The sequence below is a fragment of the Pongo abelii genome, chromosome 18 (genome assembly GCF_028885655.2).
Source record: "Pongo abelii isolate AG06213 chromosome 18, NHGRI_mPonAbe1-v2.0_pri, whole genome shotgun sequence".
In the NCBI taxonomy this organism is placed as follows: domain Eukaryota; kingdom Metazoa; phylum Chordata; class Mammalia; order Primates; family Hominidae; genus Pongo; species Pongo abelii.
In genome coordinates this window covers 57410032-57424116 of record NC_072003.2, presented here as the reverse complement: position 1 = coordinate 57424116, position 14085 = coordinate 57410032, and the positions used below count along the sequence as shown (strand labels likewise).

General features: G+C 45.3%; 1 long non-coding RNA gene across 2 annotated transcripts in view; it reads right to left on the bottom strand.

Moving 5' to 3' along the window:
* Positions 1 to 14085, bottom strand: part of LOC129050817 (uncharacterized) — a 37125-nt gene that overhangs the window by 8730 nt on the left and 14310 nt on the right. The gene's annotated exons all lie outside the window — the stretch shown is intronic.

The following is a 14085-nucleotide window of genomic DNA, read 5'->3' as shown; positions in this document are numbered from 1 at the left end:
ATGATGGAATTGTTCTGTGTCCTAAATGTGGCGGTGGTTATATGACTTGGTGCCCTTGTCAAAACTTCACACCTAAAGAAGAGTACATTTTATTGTATGTACACTTAAAAGTTCATTTTGGGACAGGGTCTTGCTCTGTTGCCCAGGCTGGAGTGCAGTGGTGAAATCATAGATCACTGCAGTTCCACCTCCTGGGCTTAAATGATCCTCCCACCTCAGACTCCTGAGTAGCTGGGACCACAAGCACACACCACCACGCCTGGCTAATTTTTTTAAAGTTTTTAATAGAGACAAGGGCTTGCTATGTTTCGCAGTCTAGTCTCAAACTCCTGGGCTCAAGCGATCTTCCTGCCTCCCCCTCCCAAAATGTTGGAATTACAGGTGTGAGTCACTGGGTCCAGCCTAAAATTCATTTTTTTAATAATAACATGCAGGGCCTCACAGACTCCATTTAGACTCCATTCTCCAATGAACAGGAACCTCATCTGCCCACCGTGACTCTACCTGATGGGCTCGATGGCTTTCACTGCTGGGGCTGGGATACAGTTGTCCTTTGCCAGCTAGACACTCCAGTCATTCAGGGCACCCTTCCATCTTTGCTCCCAGCTAAGGGATACAGTTCCTCACCTCACTGCTATACCTCCGCATCCCCATCCCCATCAGAAAAGAGATGCGGGGAGTCAACTCTACCTTCCAGTGTGTGGCAAGCCCCTCATGTCTCCAGGGCAGATGTTCTGAATTTCTGGGCTTGGACTAACATGAAGAGGCACTGTCCACTGGGTGTTGGCATCTGACTAGGGCTTTTGTGCACTGAAAGGGATGCTTACAGTTACTAGTGTTTTAAACAATAGTTATTAAAGCTGTACATTTAATTTGCCTCATGTCTTAATCAGTTTATAAATCTAGCTACAACTAGCTACAAACAAGTTGATTTTGTATATAGATAGAAATGCTTAATCTTTAATGTTCAATTAGTTCAAAACTTAGTTAAAATGAAAAAATTGCTTGCACGCCTAATTTAGTTTCTTTGGCCATTTTAAACTCAATTACACATTTAAACTGTTTGATTTGCACACACTTCCAGTAACTAACATGAAAGACCTAAAATCTGATGAAATCTTCCTGAGCATTCAAATACTAACCTAAATCTACGCTCATAAATTTAATACATTAAGGTCTTGTAAACATTATCAACTTGTTAAAATTTTCTTTCTTTCTTTTTTTTTTTTTTTGAGAGGAGTCTCGCTCTGTCGCCCAGGCTGGAGTGCAGTGGTGCGATCTCGGCTCACTGCAAGCTCCGCCTCCCAGGTTCACGCCATCCTGCCTCAGCCTCCGGAGTAGCTGGGACTACAGGCGCCCACCACCACGCCCAGCTAATTTTTTTGTATTTTTAGTACAGACGGGGTTTCACCATGTTAGCCAGGATGGTCTCAATCTCCTGACCTCGTGATCCGCCCATCTCGGCCTCTCAAAGTGCTGGGATTACAGGCATGAGCCACTGAGCCCGGCCTCAACTTGTTAAATTTTCTTAGACATTTTAAAATTAAAACCACAGATCTAATTTCAAATTCCTTTAAGCATTTTGAATTAAATTCCAAGTGTCTGATCCTCTAAGACATTAGGTCCTCTTAAATATTTCAAATATCTTAACAGTATCACCATAATCGGAAACATTCTTCAGTGTAACCCAGATTACTGAGATCATGGGTTGGATTTACTTACCACAATCTCTGTGTGTTTTAGCACTCGCCCCACCAAGGTGACATACTCTGCCTCAGCTCAGCACTGCAATATGTTAATGGTTAGAGATTCTGGGCCAGGCACAGGACTTGATACTGCTTCTGTAATGGTTCTCCCCAAGCTGGAAGCTAAACATCTTGGAGTAATGGTTTTTTTTTTCTTTTCTTTTTTTTTTTTTGAGACAGGGTCTCACTCTGTCGCCCAGATTGGAATGCAGTGGCGCAATCTCAGCTCACTACTGCGTTCAGCTCCGAGGCTCAAGCGATCTTCTTGCCTCAGCCTCCTGAGTAGCTGAGGCCACAGGCATGTGCCACCCTGCCCAGCTAATTTTTTGTATTTTTGGTAGAGAGAGGGTTTCCCCATGTTGCCCAGGCTGGTCTTGAACACCTGGCCTCATGTGATCCACCAGCCTCAGCCTCCCAAAGTGCTGGGATTACAGGTGTGAGTCACGGCGCCTGGCCAGTAATGGGATTCTTAAGACAACTTGTATCTTGCTTCTGGTGCATTACTTTACCTTTTGCACAACTTTTAACTGCCTGATTTGCATCAGTTGAGCTTCTGCACCCACTGCCCAGGTTGCTCTTACTTTACTGCCTCATTCGATTTTCCTCCCTTTTTATTATTATTTTTGTCTGACTATGCCGTTCTTTTAAAAATTATTTTCGACCAGACGCAGTGGCTCACACCTGTAATCCCAGCACTTTGAGAGGCCAAGGCGGGCGGATCACGAGGTCAGGAGATCGAGACCATCCTGGCTAACACTGTGAAACCTCGCCTCTACTAAAAATACAAAAAATTAGCCGGGCTTGGTGGCGGGCACCTATAATCCCAGCTACTTGGGAGGCTGAGGCAGGAGAATGGCATGAACCCGGGAGGCGGAGCTTACGGTGAGCTGAGATTGTGCCACTGCACTCTAGCCTGGGCGACAGAACAAGACTCTGTCTCAAAAAAAAAAAAAATTTTTCATGTAAATTTTTTTTCTTGTCACTCAATTGGATGGCTAATCCATTCTAATAGTGACAGCAGCAATTTATTTTTTATTTTTTATTTTTGGAGACAGGGCCTCACTCTGTCACCCAGGCTGGAGTGCAGTGGTACAATCATGGTTCACTGCAGCTTCGACCTCCCAGGCTCAGATGATTTTCAACCTCAGCCTTCCAGGTAGCTGGGACTACAGGCGTGTGCCACCACACCCAGCTAATTTTTTGGGTTTTTGTTTTTTGTTTTTCGAGATGGAGTTTCACTCTTGTTGCCCAGGCTGGAGTGCAGTGGCGCGATCTCGGCTCACTGCAACCTTCGCCTCCCGGGTTCAAGCGATTCTCCTGCCTCAGGCTCCTGAGTAGCTGGTATTATAGTCATGCATCACCACGCCCAGTTTAACTAATTTTGTATTTTTAGTGCAGACGGGGTTTCTCCATGTTGGTGAGGCTGGTCTTGAACTTCCAACCCCAGGTGATCCACCTGCCTTGGCCTCCCAAAGTGCTGGGATTACAGGCGTGAGCCACCACGCCCGGCCCTGTATTTTTTTTATTTTTAAGAAACCATGTTGCCCTGGCTCGTCTCGAATTCCTGGCTTCAAGCAATCCTCCTGCCTTGGCCTCCCAAAGGGCTGGCATTATAAGCATGAGCCATTATGCCTGGCCTGACAGCAGCAGTTTACTAGCAAGGTTTTCCTTGTACAAAGGAACTTCAAAAAGTTTGTGAAAAATTGAATTAAAAGATAAAAATTAAAAATATGAATTTTATTTCTCAACAGAAACTTCATCAAGACAATTTTGTAAGTGATATCAGGCATTTAATTCCTCCTTAAAGAACTGAGGGAAGCTGCGCACTGTTGCTCATGCCTGTAATCCCAGCACTTTGGGAGGCTGAGGCAGGTGGATTACTTGAGGTCAGGAGTTCGAGACCAGCCTGGCCAATATGGTGAAACCCCGCCTCTATACAAATACAAAAAAATTAGTCGGTGTGGTGGCACGTGCCTGTAATCCCAGCTACTCAGGAGGCTGAGGCAGGAGAATCACTTGAACCTGGGGGGTGGAGGTTGCAGTGTTGAATCTGGGGGGCGGAGGTTGCAGTGAGCCGAGATTGCACCACTGCACTCCAGCTTGGGCGACACAGTGAGACTCTGTCTCAAAAAAAACAACAAAAACTCAGGGTCCTGAGGATTTAACCATGCCAATGTAGTCTTGCTTGCTTGCTTGATTTATTTATTTAGAGACGGAGTCTCCCTCTGTTGCCCAGGCTGGAATGCACTGGCATGATTTTGGCCCACTGCAACCTCTGCCACCCGAGTTCAAGCGATTCTCCTGCCTCAGCCTCCCAAGCGCTGGGATTACAGACGTGTGCCACCATGCCTTTTGTATTTTTAGTAGAGACAGGGTTTCGCCATGTTGGCCAGGCTGGTCTTGAACTCCTGACCTTAGATGATCCACCCACCTTGGCCTCCCAAAATGCTGGGATTACAGGCATGAGCCACTGTGCCCAGCCTCATTATTAACTGAAGAAAAATGGATGCCCTTTAAAGAATTTGTCAGATTAGGAAACGAGAAGTCAGAAGGAGCTAAATCAGGACTGTAAGATGGATGCCTAATGATTTCTTGTTGAAATTCTGCAAAATTGCCCTCGTTTTTCATGAGGAGTGAGCAGGAGCATTGTGGTGGAGAAGGAGTCTCTGGTGAAGCTTTCTCAGGCATTTTTCTGCTAAAGTTCTGGGTAACCTACTCAAAACACTCTCATAGGAAGCAAATGTTATCATTCTTTGGCCTTCCAGAAAGTTGACAGCAAAATGCTTTGAGCATCCCAAAAAACTGTTGCCATGACCTTCGACTGGTCTACTTTTGCTTTGGCCAGACCACTTCCACCTCTCGGTAGCCACTGCTTTGTGCTTTGTCTTCTGGATCGTACTGGTGAACCCATGTGTCATCTCCTGTTACAGTTTTTTTTTGAAGAAAGGCTTCAGATTCTTGATCCCACTTATTTAAAATTGCCATTGAAAGCTCTGTTCTTCTCTATAGTTGATCTGGGCACAGCAGTTTTAGCACCCAACAAATGGAAAGTTTGCTTAACTTTATTTTTCGTAATTTCTTAATTTTTTAAAATTGTGTAAGCCGAACCAATTGAGATGTTTGTGCTGTTGACTATTGTTTGTTTGTTTGTTTGTTTTTGACGGAGTCTTGTTCTGTTGCCTAGAAGAGTGCAGCAGCACGATCTCGGCTCACTGCAACTCTGCCTCCTGGGTTCAAGCAATTCTCCTGCCTCAGCCTCCTGAGTAGCTGGGACTACAGGCGCCTGCCACCGCGCCCGGCTGATTTTTGAATTTTTAGTAAAGACAGAGTTCCACCATCTTGGCCAGGCTGGTCTCGAACTCCTGACCTTGTGATCCACCTGCCTCGGCCTCCCAAAGTGCTGGGATTACAGGCGTGAGCCACTGCGCCCAGGCTCTTTTTTTTCTTTTTTGAGACAGAGTCTTACTCTGTCACCCAGGCTGGAGTGCAGTGACAAGGTCTCAGTTCACTACAGCCTCCGCCTCCCAGGCTCAGGTGATCTTTCCACCTTAGTCCCCTGACTAGCTGGGACTACAGGAGGCGTGCGTCACCATGCCAGGCTAATTTTTATTTTTTTGTAGATACAAGGTCTCATTATATTGACTAGGCTGGTCTCGAACCCCTGGGCTGAAGCAATCCTCCCGTTTTGGCCTCCCAAAGTGCTGGGATTACAGGTGTGAGCCACTGTGCCCAGCTGTGTTTTCATTTTAATTGGGGAAAATGCATAGTTACTGAGAGAAAGTTACAAACACAATGCAATAAGAGACCACAGAGCTTTTGTGGGCAGGCAAATGGGCTCAGTGAGCCTGGATTCCAAGCTGAGGGTCTCTACAGACTGGGTGGGTCTGGAGCTGCAGAGACCAGGAGACACAGAGCCTGTGCTGCACCTTCAGTGGTCAGGAGCCCCAAGCCTGTGATTCTGATTCACTGATTCAACACATACTGCATACACACTTAAAAATGCAAGCACTAGGCTTGAGTACTGGAAATACATCTATAAGCCAGACAGACCAAATTCTTTCTCCCAGAAGCTCAGAACTGAGTGATGGGCAAGACAGATAATAAGCAAATAACTATTTAGACTGTCAAGTGGTAATGAGTGCAAAGAAAAAGAATCAGGCAGAGCAGTGGGAACACAAGTGTCGGTTGGGTGTGGAGGGGGTGCTGTTTTTAAGACTGGGTTGTCAAAGACATCCTCTCCAGTAAAGCAGTATTGTGGGCTGAGTAATATCCCCCCAAAATTCATGTCCACCCAGAACCTCAGAATGTGACCTTATTTGGAAAGAAGGTTTTTTGCAGATGTAATTAGTCAAAGATCTCAAGATGATGTCATGCTGGATTCAGGGTGTGCCCTAAATCCAATGCTGAGTATCCTTATAACGAGAGGAGAGGACACAGAGAAAAGGCGGCCACATGGAGATGAAGGCAGAAATTGGAATGACGCTGCCACAAGCCAACCAGATTGGAATGCCTGGGGGCCACCAGAAGCCAGGGAGAAGCAAGGAAGGACCCTGCCCCAGAGCCTTCAGAGGGAGCATGGCCCAGTCAACACCTTGATTTTGGATTTCTTAGCTTCCTGCACTGTGAGAGATTACATTGCTGTTATTTTACATTTAAATTTTATTTTGAATTAATTTTACTTTAATTTTATTTTGTTCAATTGCCACCATACCCAGGTTGTGGTCATTTGTCGTGGCATCCCTAGGCAGCTAATACAGACAGCACCTGAGTGGAGCTCCGACTGAGGAAAGGAGTGAGCCAGCAGAGCAGGACCAGCCGGGGCAGGGACAGAGGCAGAGGGAAGCCGGTGAGAGAGGGGTGCAGGGTGCAGGCAGCACTGAGGGAGGAGTGTGTGAAGAGAAGGATGTAGGAGAGAAGGCCAAAGTGGTTTCAGGGAACAAAATGGAGGAGACCAGAGTAAGGGCTTTTTTTAATGTGTGTATATGTGTGTGTGTGTGTGTGTGTGTGTGTGTGTGTATTTATGTATATATACACATATATATTTTTTATATTTATATACTTTAAAAAAATATTTTTTATATTTTATATACACACTTTTTAAATATATATATTTCTCACTCTGTCACCCAGGCTGGAGTGCAGTGGCACAATCTTGACTTACTGCAACCTCTGCCTCCTTGGTTCAAGTGACTCTTGTGCCTCAGCCTCCCGAGTAGCTGGCATTACAGGTGTGCACCACCGTGCCTGGCTAACTTTTGCATTTTTTTGTAGAGACGGAGTCTTGCCATGTTGCCCAGGCTGGTCTCAAACTCCTGGGCTCAAGCAATCTGCTCACCTTGGCCTCCCAAAGTGCTGGGATTATAGGTGTGAGCCTTAGTTTTATTCTTAGCAAAATGAGTAGCTATTAGAGCAAAGAGCCACTAAGAGGATGCTTCTGGCTGCCATGTGGAGAGTGGACTACAGGATGGCAAGAGTAGTTGTAAGCAATCAGGAGGAGGCTGTCTCGGGTGTACAGGAGAGAGGGGCTGCATTAGCCCTTCTTGTGTTGCTATAAAGAAATGCCTGAGGCTGGTTAATTTATACGGAATGGAGGTTTAATTGGCTCACAGTTCTGCAGGCTGTACCAGCATGGCTCCAGCATATGCTTCTGGTGAGGCCTCAGGAACCTTACAATCATTGCACAAGGAAAAGGGGAACAGGTGCGCCACATGGCAGGAGAGGGAGCAAGAGAGTGAGGGGGAAAGTGTCACACATTTTTTTTTTTTTTTTTGAGAAAGGGTCTCACTCTGTTGCCCAGGCTGGAGTGCAGTGGTATGATCTCAGCTCACTGCAACCTCCACATCCTGGGTTCAAGTGATTCTCGTACCTCAGCCTCCCAAGTAATTGGGACTACAGGCATGCACCACCACGCCCATCTAATTTTTGACATTTTTAGTAGAGATGGGTTTCACCATGTTGGCCAGGCTGGTCTTGAACTTCTGGCCTCAAGTGATCTGCCCACCTCAGCCTCCCAAAGTGCCGGGATTACAAATGTGAGCCACTGCGCCCAGCCAGTGCCACACACTTTTAAACAACCAGATCTCACGTGAACTCAGACCAAGAACTCATTATCACAAGGACAGCACCAAGCTATTCATGAGTGAGGGATCTGCCCCCTGACCCAAATACCTTCCACCAGGCCCCACCTCCAACACTGAAGATCACATTTCAACATGAGATGTGGACGGGACAAACATTGAAACCATATCAGGGGTTGATGTTTGGACCAGGGCAGCACCCATAAAGGTAGGGATGTGATTAGATTGGGGAGATATTTTGAAGGTAGAGCTATAGGATTTGCTGATGTGGGCTGTGAGAAAAAGTGGAGCTCGAACCGACTCCAAGGTGTTGGGTCTGAGCAAGGAATCAAGCTGTCATTTACCAAAATGGGCAAGACTTGGGGTGGAGCAGGCTTGGGTAAGGGCTGCATGCATGTGGGATGTGTGTGAGGGGAGAGGGTGGAGAAATGTAAAGCTCTGTTTGGGCTATGTTAAGATCCAAATGCCCATGATACCTCCCAGGGGAGAAGTCAAATAGATGGTTGGATATATGAAAACGGAGCCCAATGGGGCAGTGGGAGTAGAGATAGACTTTGGGAATAGGGGTGGAAAGAATCAGCTTATATATAGGGAGGTATTAAAGCCATGAGACTAGCTGATATTGGAGGGAGTGGATTTTGGGAAGAGTGCAGTTTGCAGACGGCACCTGGAGCCCTGTGAAGCTTAGACGTGGAGGAGATGAGGATGGACTAGCAAAGAAGACAAAGAAGGAATGACTGGTGAAAAGAAAAAACGGGGAAACCAGAAGAGTATGATGCCTGGAAGTCAGGGAAAAAATGTAGTTCAAGAAGATGGAAGCAATGACTGGTTGCTGAAAAATCAAGTCATATGAAGTGTGAGAATTGGCCACTGCGTTTGCCAACATGGCGGTCACTTGTGAGCATAAGGAGTGAGCTTGCAGAGTGGTATGGCAAAGTGGGATTGGAATGGATTGAGGTAGGGACAGGAGAAAAAGAAGTGGGGACTATAAGACAACTCTTGAGAAGCTTTGCTATAAAAGGCAGCAGAGAAATTGAGCTATAGGGGGAAAGAGGTAGTGCCAAGGGAAGGGATTTATTTTTAGATGGGAATATTACAGCTGTTCATAGACTTATGGAAATGATCCTCTGCAGAGGGAAAATTGATGGTGTGGGAGCATGAGGGCATTGTTGCAGGAATAACATCTGTGACGAGTCAGTGGCTTTGGGACCTGGTGCCCAGGTACAAGGGCTGGCCTTAAATAGCACAGGTGGTTCTCCTGTGTAATGGGAGGGAAAGCACAATACCTGGACGTGTACACATCTGGGTTGTGTATTTCACAGAAGGGACCTATGGAAGCCCTATTCTGATTGCTTCAGTTTTCTCAGTGAAATAGAAGCAAGGTTATACTTCCTTAATGGGTACAGAGCTCCTGTTTGAAATAATTAAAAAGATTTGAAGATAGTGGTGATGGGGAAGAAGGAGAAGAAGAAGAAGAGGAGGAGGAAGATGGTATTTATCTAAAAGGCACTGGGTTTGGAAATGTTGAAAGTTGAGGAGAAGAGGGGAAGGTGATAAAAGGAGTGTTACGGTTTGGTTGTGTCCCCACCCAAATCTCATCTTGAATTGTAGCTCCCATAATTCCCATGTGTTGTAGGAGGGACCCGGTGGGAGATAATTGAATCATGGTGGGTGGTTTCCCCCATACTGTTCTCATGGTAGTGAATAAGTCTCACAAGATCTGATGGTTTTATAAGGGGAAACCCTTTTGCTTGGCTCTCATTTCTCTCTTGTCTGCCGCCACGTAAAATGTGCTTTTCACCTTCCACCATGATTGTGAGGCCTCCTCAGCCACGTGGAACTGTGAGTCCATTAAACCTCTTTTTCTTTATACATTACCCAGTCTCAGGTATGTGTTTATCAGCAGCATGAGAACAGACTAATACAGAAGAGCAAGTGCCCAGGAAATGTTAGAGAATTGCTGAGCTGCACCAGGTGTCCACTGGAGGTCCATGGTTATGAATTTGATGCAAGATGAGTCCTCATGGCTGTGAACCTTTCTCCAGCCACATCTAACTGCCTGGGGATAAACAGACTAGACCCAACCACATTTAACCTGGCTTGGGTTTTGCCACATGAATCCATGTGCATACCAGGAGGAGAGGGTGAAAATGTTGTGGAGGATGTACTCAAACCAATGAGTTAATAATGGGCTGTGAAATCTAAGCCAGGACAAAGGAAAGTGAGGATGTGACAGAAGTGAGGGAGCATCCAACATAAGAGAGTAGTATGTTCAAAGTCCCAGTGATGTTGCATAACTTGAGGACTCAAGGACTCAGAACATGAGAAGAAGGCAGCCTGAATAATAGGAAGAGGTAGTGGAGTGGGATGCTTGAGAGAGAGGTCTTTCCACAGGAGCAGGTAGCTGGGGTGGAGTGAAGTCCTGGATCATCAAAAACAATGATAGGAGCTGGTGATGATGTGGAGAAATTGTGACTGTCATACATTGCTAGTGGAACTGGAAAATGATGCAGTCACTTTGGAAAACAATTTGGTAGTTTCTCAAAATGTTAAACAGAATTGCTATAGGACCCAGTAATTTCACTCTTAGGTGTATATGTCATCATAAAGACTTACATGTGAATGTTCATAGCAGCCTTATTTATTTATTTGTTGAGACAGAGTTTTGCTCTTGTCACCCAGGCTGGAGTGCAGTGGCACGATCTCAGCTCACTGCAACCTCTGCCTCCCAAGTTCAAGTGATTCTCCTGCCTCAGCCTCCCAAGTAGTTGGGATTACAGGCACACACCACCATGCCTGGCTAATTTTTGTATTTTTAGTAGAAACAGGCTTTCACCATGTTGACCAGGTTGGTCTCGAACTCCTGGCCTCAGGTGATCCACCCGCCTCAGCCTCCCAAAGTGCTGGGATTAGAGGCATGAGCCACCACACCCAGCCTCATAAGAGCCTTATTCTTTACAGTCAAAAAGTAGAAATGGGCCATATGTTTGTCAACTGATGAATGGATAAACAAAAATGTGGTACATTCATACAATGGAATGCCCTTTAACAACAAAAATGAACAGAGTCCTGATTGCTGCAGTGTAGATGAACCTTCCAAACATTATGCTAAGTGAAAGAAGGCAGGCACAAAAGACCACATTTTGTACAATTCTATTTAGATAAAATATTCAGAAAAGGCAAATCTATGCAGACAGAAGCTAGATGAGAGACTCTTTTTCAAGTGATGAAAGTTATGGAAAATTTGTGATGGTGTTTGCAGAATTCAGTAAATACAAGAAAAATCATTTTGCACTTAAAATGGGTGAGTTTTCTAGTAAGTAAATTACATCTCAATGAAGCTGTTGCACACATATCAGAAATAGTTATTCATGAGAGCCATAGAGAGAGACAATGGGCCAGGCATGAAATATTCAAGAGATGACCCAGGGATCTGAGATGGCTGCAATGAGGGAGGGGTAGTGGGTAGCAGAGGCTGATGGTATGAGTTTCAAAGGAGCTGGGGGTTTTTGGAATGAGAGAAAGGCAATGGTCTGGGAGGAGATTTGAAGAAAAAGGAGGACCTACATCCCACCTCTAGACCTAGTGGTTGAGGGGTACAAAGGAGAGCCTACCTCACTTTTTTTTTTTTTTTTTTTTTGAGACGGAGTTTTGCTCTCCTTGCCCAGGCTGGAGTGCAATGGCACAATCTCAGCTCGCCGCAACCTCCGCCTCCTGGGTTCAAGCGATTCTCCTGCCTCAGCCTCCTGAGTAGCTGGGATTACATGTGCCACCACACCCAGCTAATTTCGTATTTTTAGTCAAGATGGGGTTTCTCCATGTTGGTCAGGCTGGTCTTGAACTCCTGACCTCAGGTGATCCTCCTGCCTCAGCCTCCCAAAGTGCTGGGATTACAGGCGTGAGCCACCTCACCCCGCCGCCTACCTCACTTTAAGAGGGTTGAAGGGAAAGCCATGCCTTCTGGGAATAAGCAGACAAGATGGAGGAGGGAATGGTATGGGCAGGAAATGAGGTGGGAAAGTGCTTATTTATGGGAAATGGCAAAGACCAACCTGGCTGAATAGAGTATCAGTAAGGGAATGATATGAGGGAAGCAGAGACATATTCATCCAGAAGAAACTGAAACTTCAGGGACCCTCACTTGCCGGGCCCCTTCCAAGCACTTGGGAGGTGACTTAGTGATTTATTCAAGTGGTCCACATGGTTTTGTAAAATTTGTAAAGGTAAGCAGAGGATTTGGGTCTCAACAAAGCTGAGCTGGTGAATCTCTTCATAGGGTATTTTTTTTTAAAAGCTGAGTCAAAATGGAACTTCCTTCCCATCAGAAATAAAGGCAATAGTACAGAGTATATAGTGATAGCTGGGCGTGGTGACTCACGCCTGTAATCCCAGTACTTTGGGAGGCCAAGGTAGGTGGATTGCTTGAGCCCAGGAGTTCAAGACCAGCCCAGGCAACATAGCAAAACTCTCTATCTACAAAAATACAAGAATTAGCTGGATGTGGTATGTGCACCTGTAGCCCCATCTACTGGGGAGGCTGAGGTGGGAGGATCGCTTGAGTCAAGGAGGAAAAAAAAAAGGACTTTTCTTTTCCCTCTTTTAAAACAGGACTCAAACACAATAGAATTAATCAGGATTTGGAAGGCACAAACAAGTGGCAGTACCACCAATAGCAGCACATATTCGGCAAAGTTATTGTAGGGAGAATATTTACTATTTTCATTGTTATATATAATTTCATTGAATAAATATATGAAAATTTATCCATTCCAATGTTGATGGACATTTGGGATGTTTCCAATTTGGAGCTATTATAAATGCTGTTGCTATGAACATTCTTTTTTTTTTTTTGAGATGGGGTCTTGCTCTGTCACCCAGGCTGGAGTGCAGTGGCACGATCTCAGCTCGCTGCAAGCACCACCTCCTGGGTTCATGCCATTCTCCTGCCTCAGCCTCCTGAGTAGCTGGGACTACAGGCGCCCGCCACCATGCCCGGCTAATTTTTTGTATTTTTAGTAGAGATGGGGTTTCACCGTGTTAGCCAGGATGGTCTCGATCTCCTGACCTTGTGATCTGCCCACCTCGACCTCCCAAAGTGCTGGGATTACAGGCGTGAGCCACCGCGCCCAGCCATGCTATGAACATTCTTGTGCAGGTATTTTATGGATATAAATATTTTTGTTTGAATATACCCAGGATTAGAATTTCTCAGTCACAAAGTATGCATATGTCTAACTTTAGTAGATGTTGTCAGTTTGCCCAAACAGCTACATCAGTTTAGACTCTCACCAAGAAAGTATGAAAATTCCAGTTGTTCCACATCCTCTGCAGCACTTGATATTGTCAGTTCTTAAATTTTAGCCGTGCTGGTAGAGGTGTAATAATATATCCTGATTTAAATTTGCCCCTCTCTGATAACCAGATATGATGAGTACCTTTCCATATGCTTACTGGCCATTTGAATATTCTCTTTTGTACAGCGCCTGTTTGTCTTTTACCAGTGTTTCGAAATTGGAATTTGTCTTTTTTGTATTAATTTATGGGAGTTCTTTATATATTTGGGAAACAAGATTTTTTTAAATGTATATATGGCAAACATCTTCTCCTAAGTTGTGGTTTGCCTTTTTACTCTGATAATGTTGTCTTTTAATTAACCAATTTTTAAAATGATAACAATTGTGCTTCCACCATCTTTCCAGCCCAGTCATATTGGCGTGGAGATGCTTCTGGAAGCAACATGATGATGGCTGCCCAAGGAGAGCCCCAAGTCCAGTTCAAACTTGTACTGGTTAGCGATGTTGGTGCTGGAAAAACTACACCCATGAAACATCATTTGGCTGGTGAATCTGAGAAGCATAGAGCTACCTTGGGTGTTGAGGTTTATCTGCTTGTGTTTCACACCAACAGAGGACCTTTTAAATTTAATGTATAGGCCAGGCACAGTGGCTCATGCCTGTAATCCCGGCACTTTGGGGGGCCAAGTTGGGAGGATCACCTGAGGTCAGGAGTTCGAGACCAGCCTGGCCAACATGGTGAAACCCCGTCTTTACTAAAAATACAAAAATTAGCTGAGTGTGGTGGCAGGTGCCTGTAATCCCAGTTACTCGAGAGGCTGAAGCAGGAGAATCGCTTGAACCTGGGAGGCGGAGGTTGCAGTTAGCCGAGATCATGCCATTGCACTCCAGCTTGGGCAACAAGAGCAAAACTCTGTCCCCTCCAAAAATATAAATATAAATATATACATACATACATACAACTGGCCA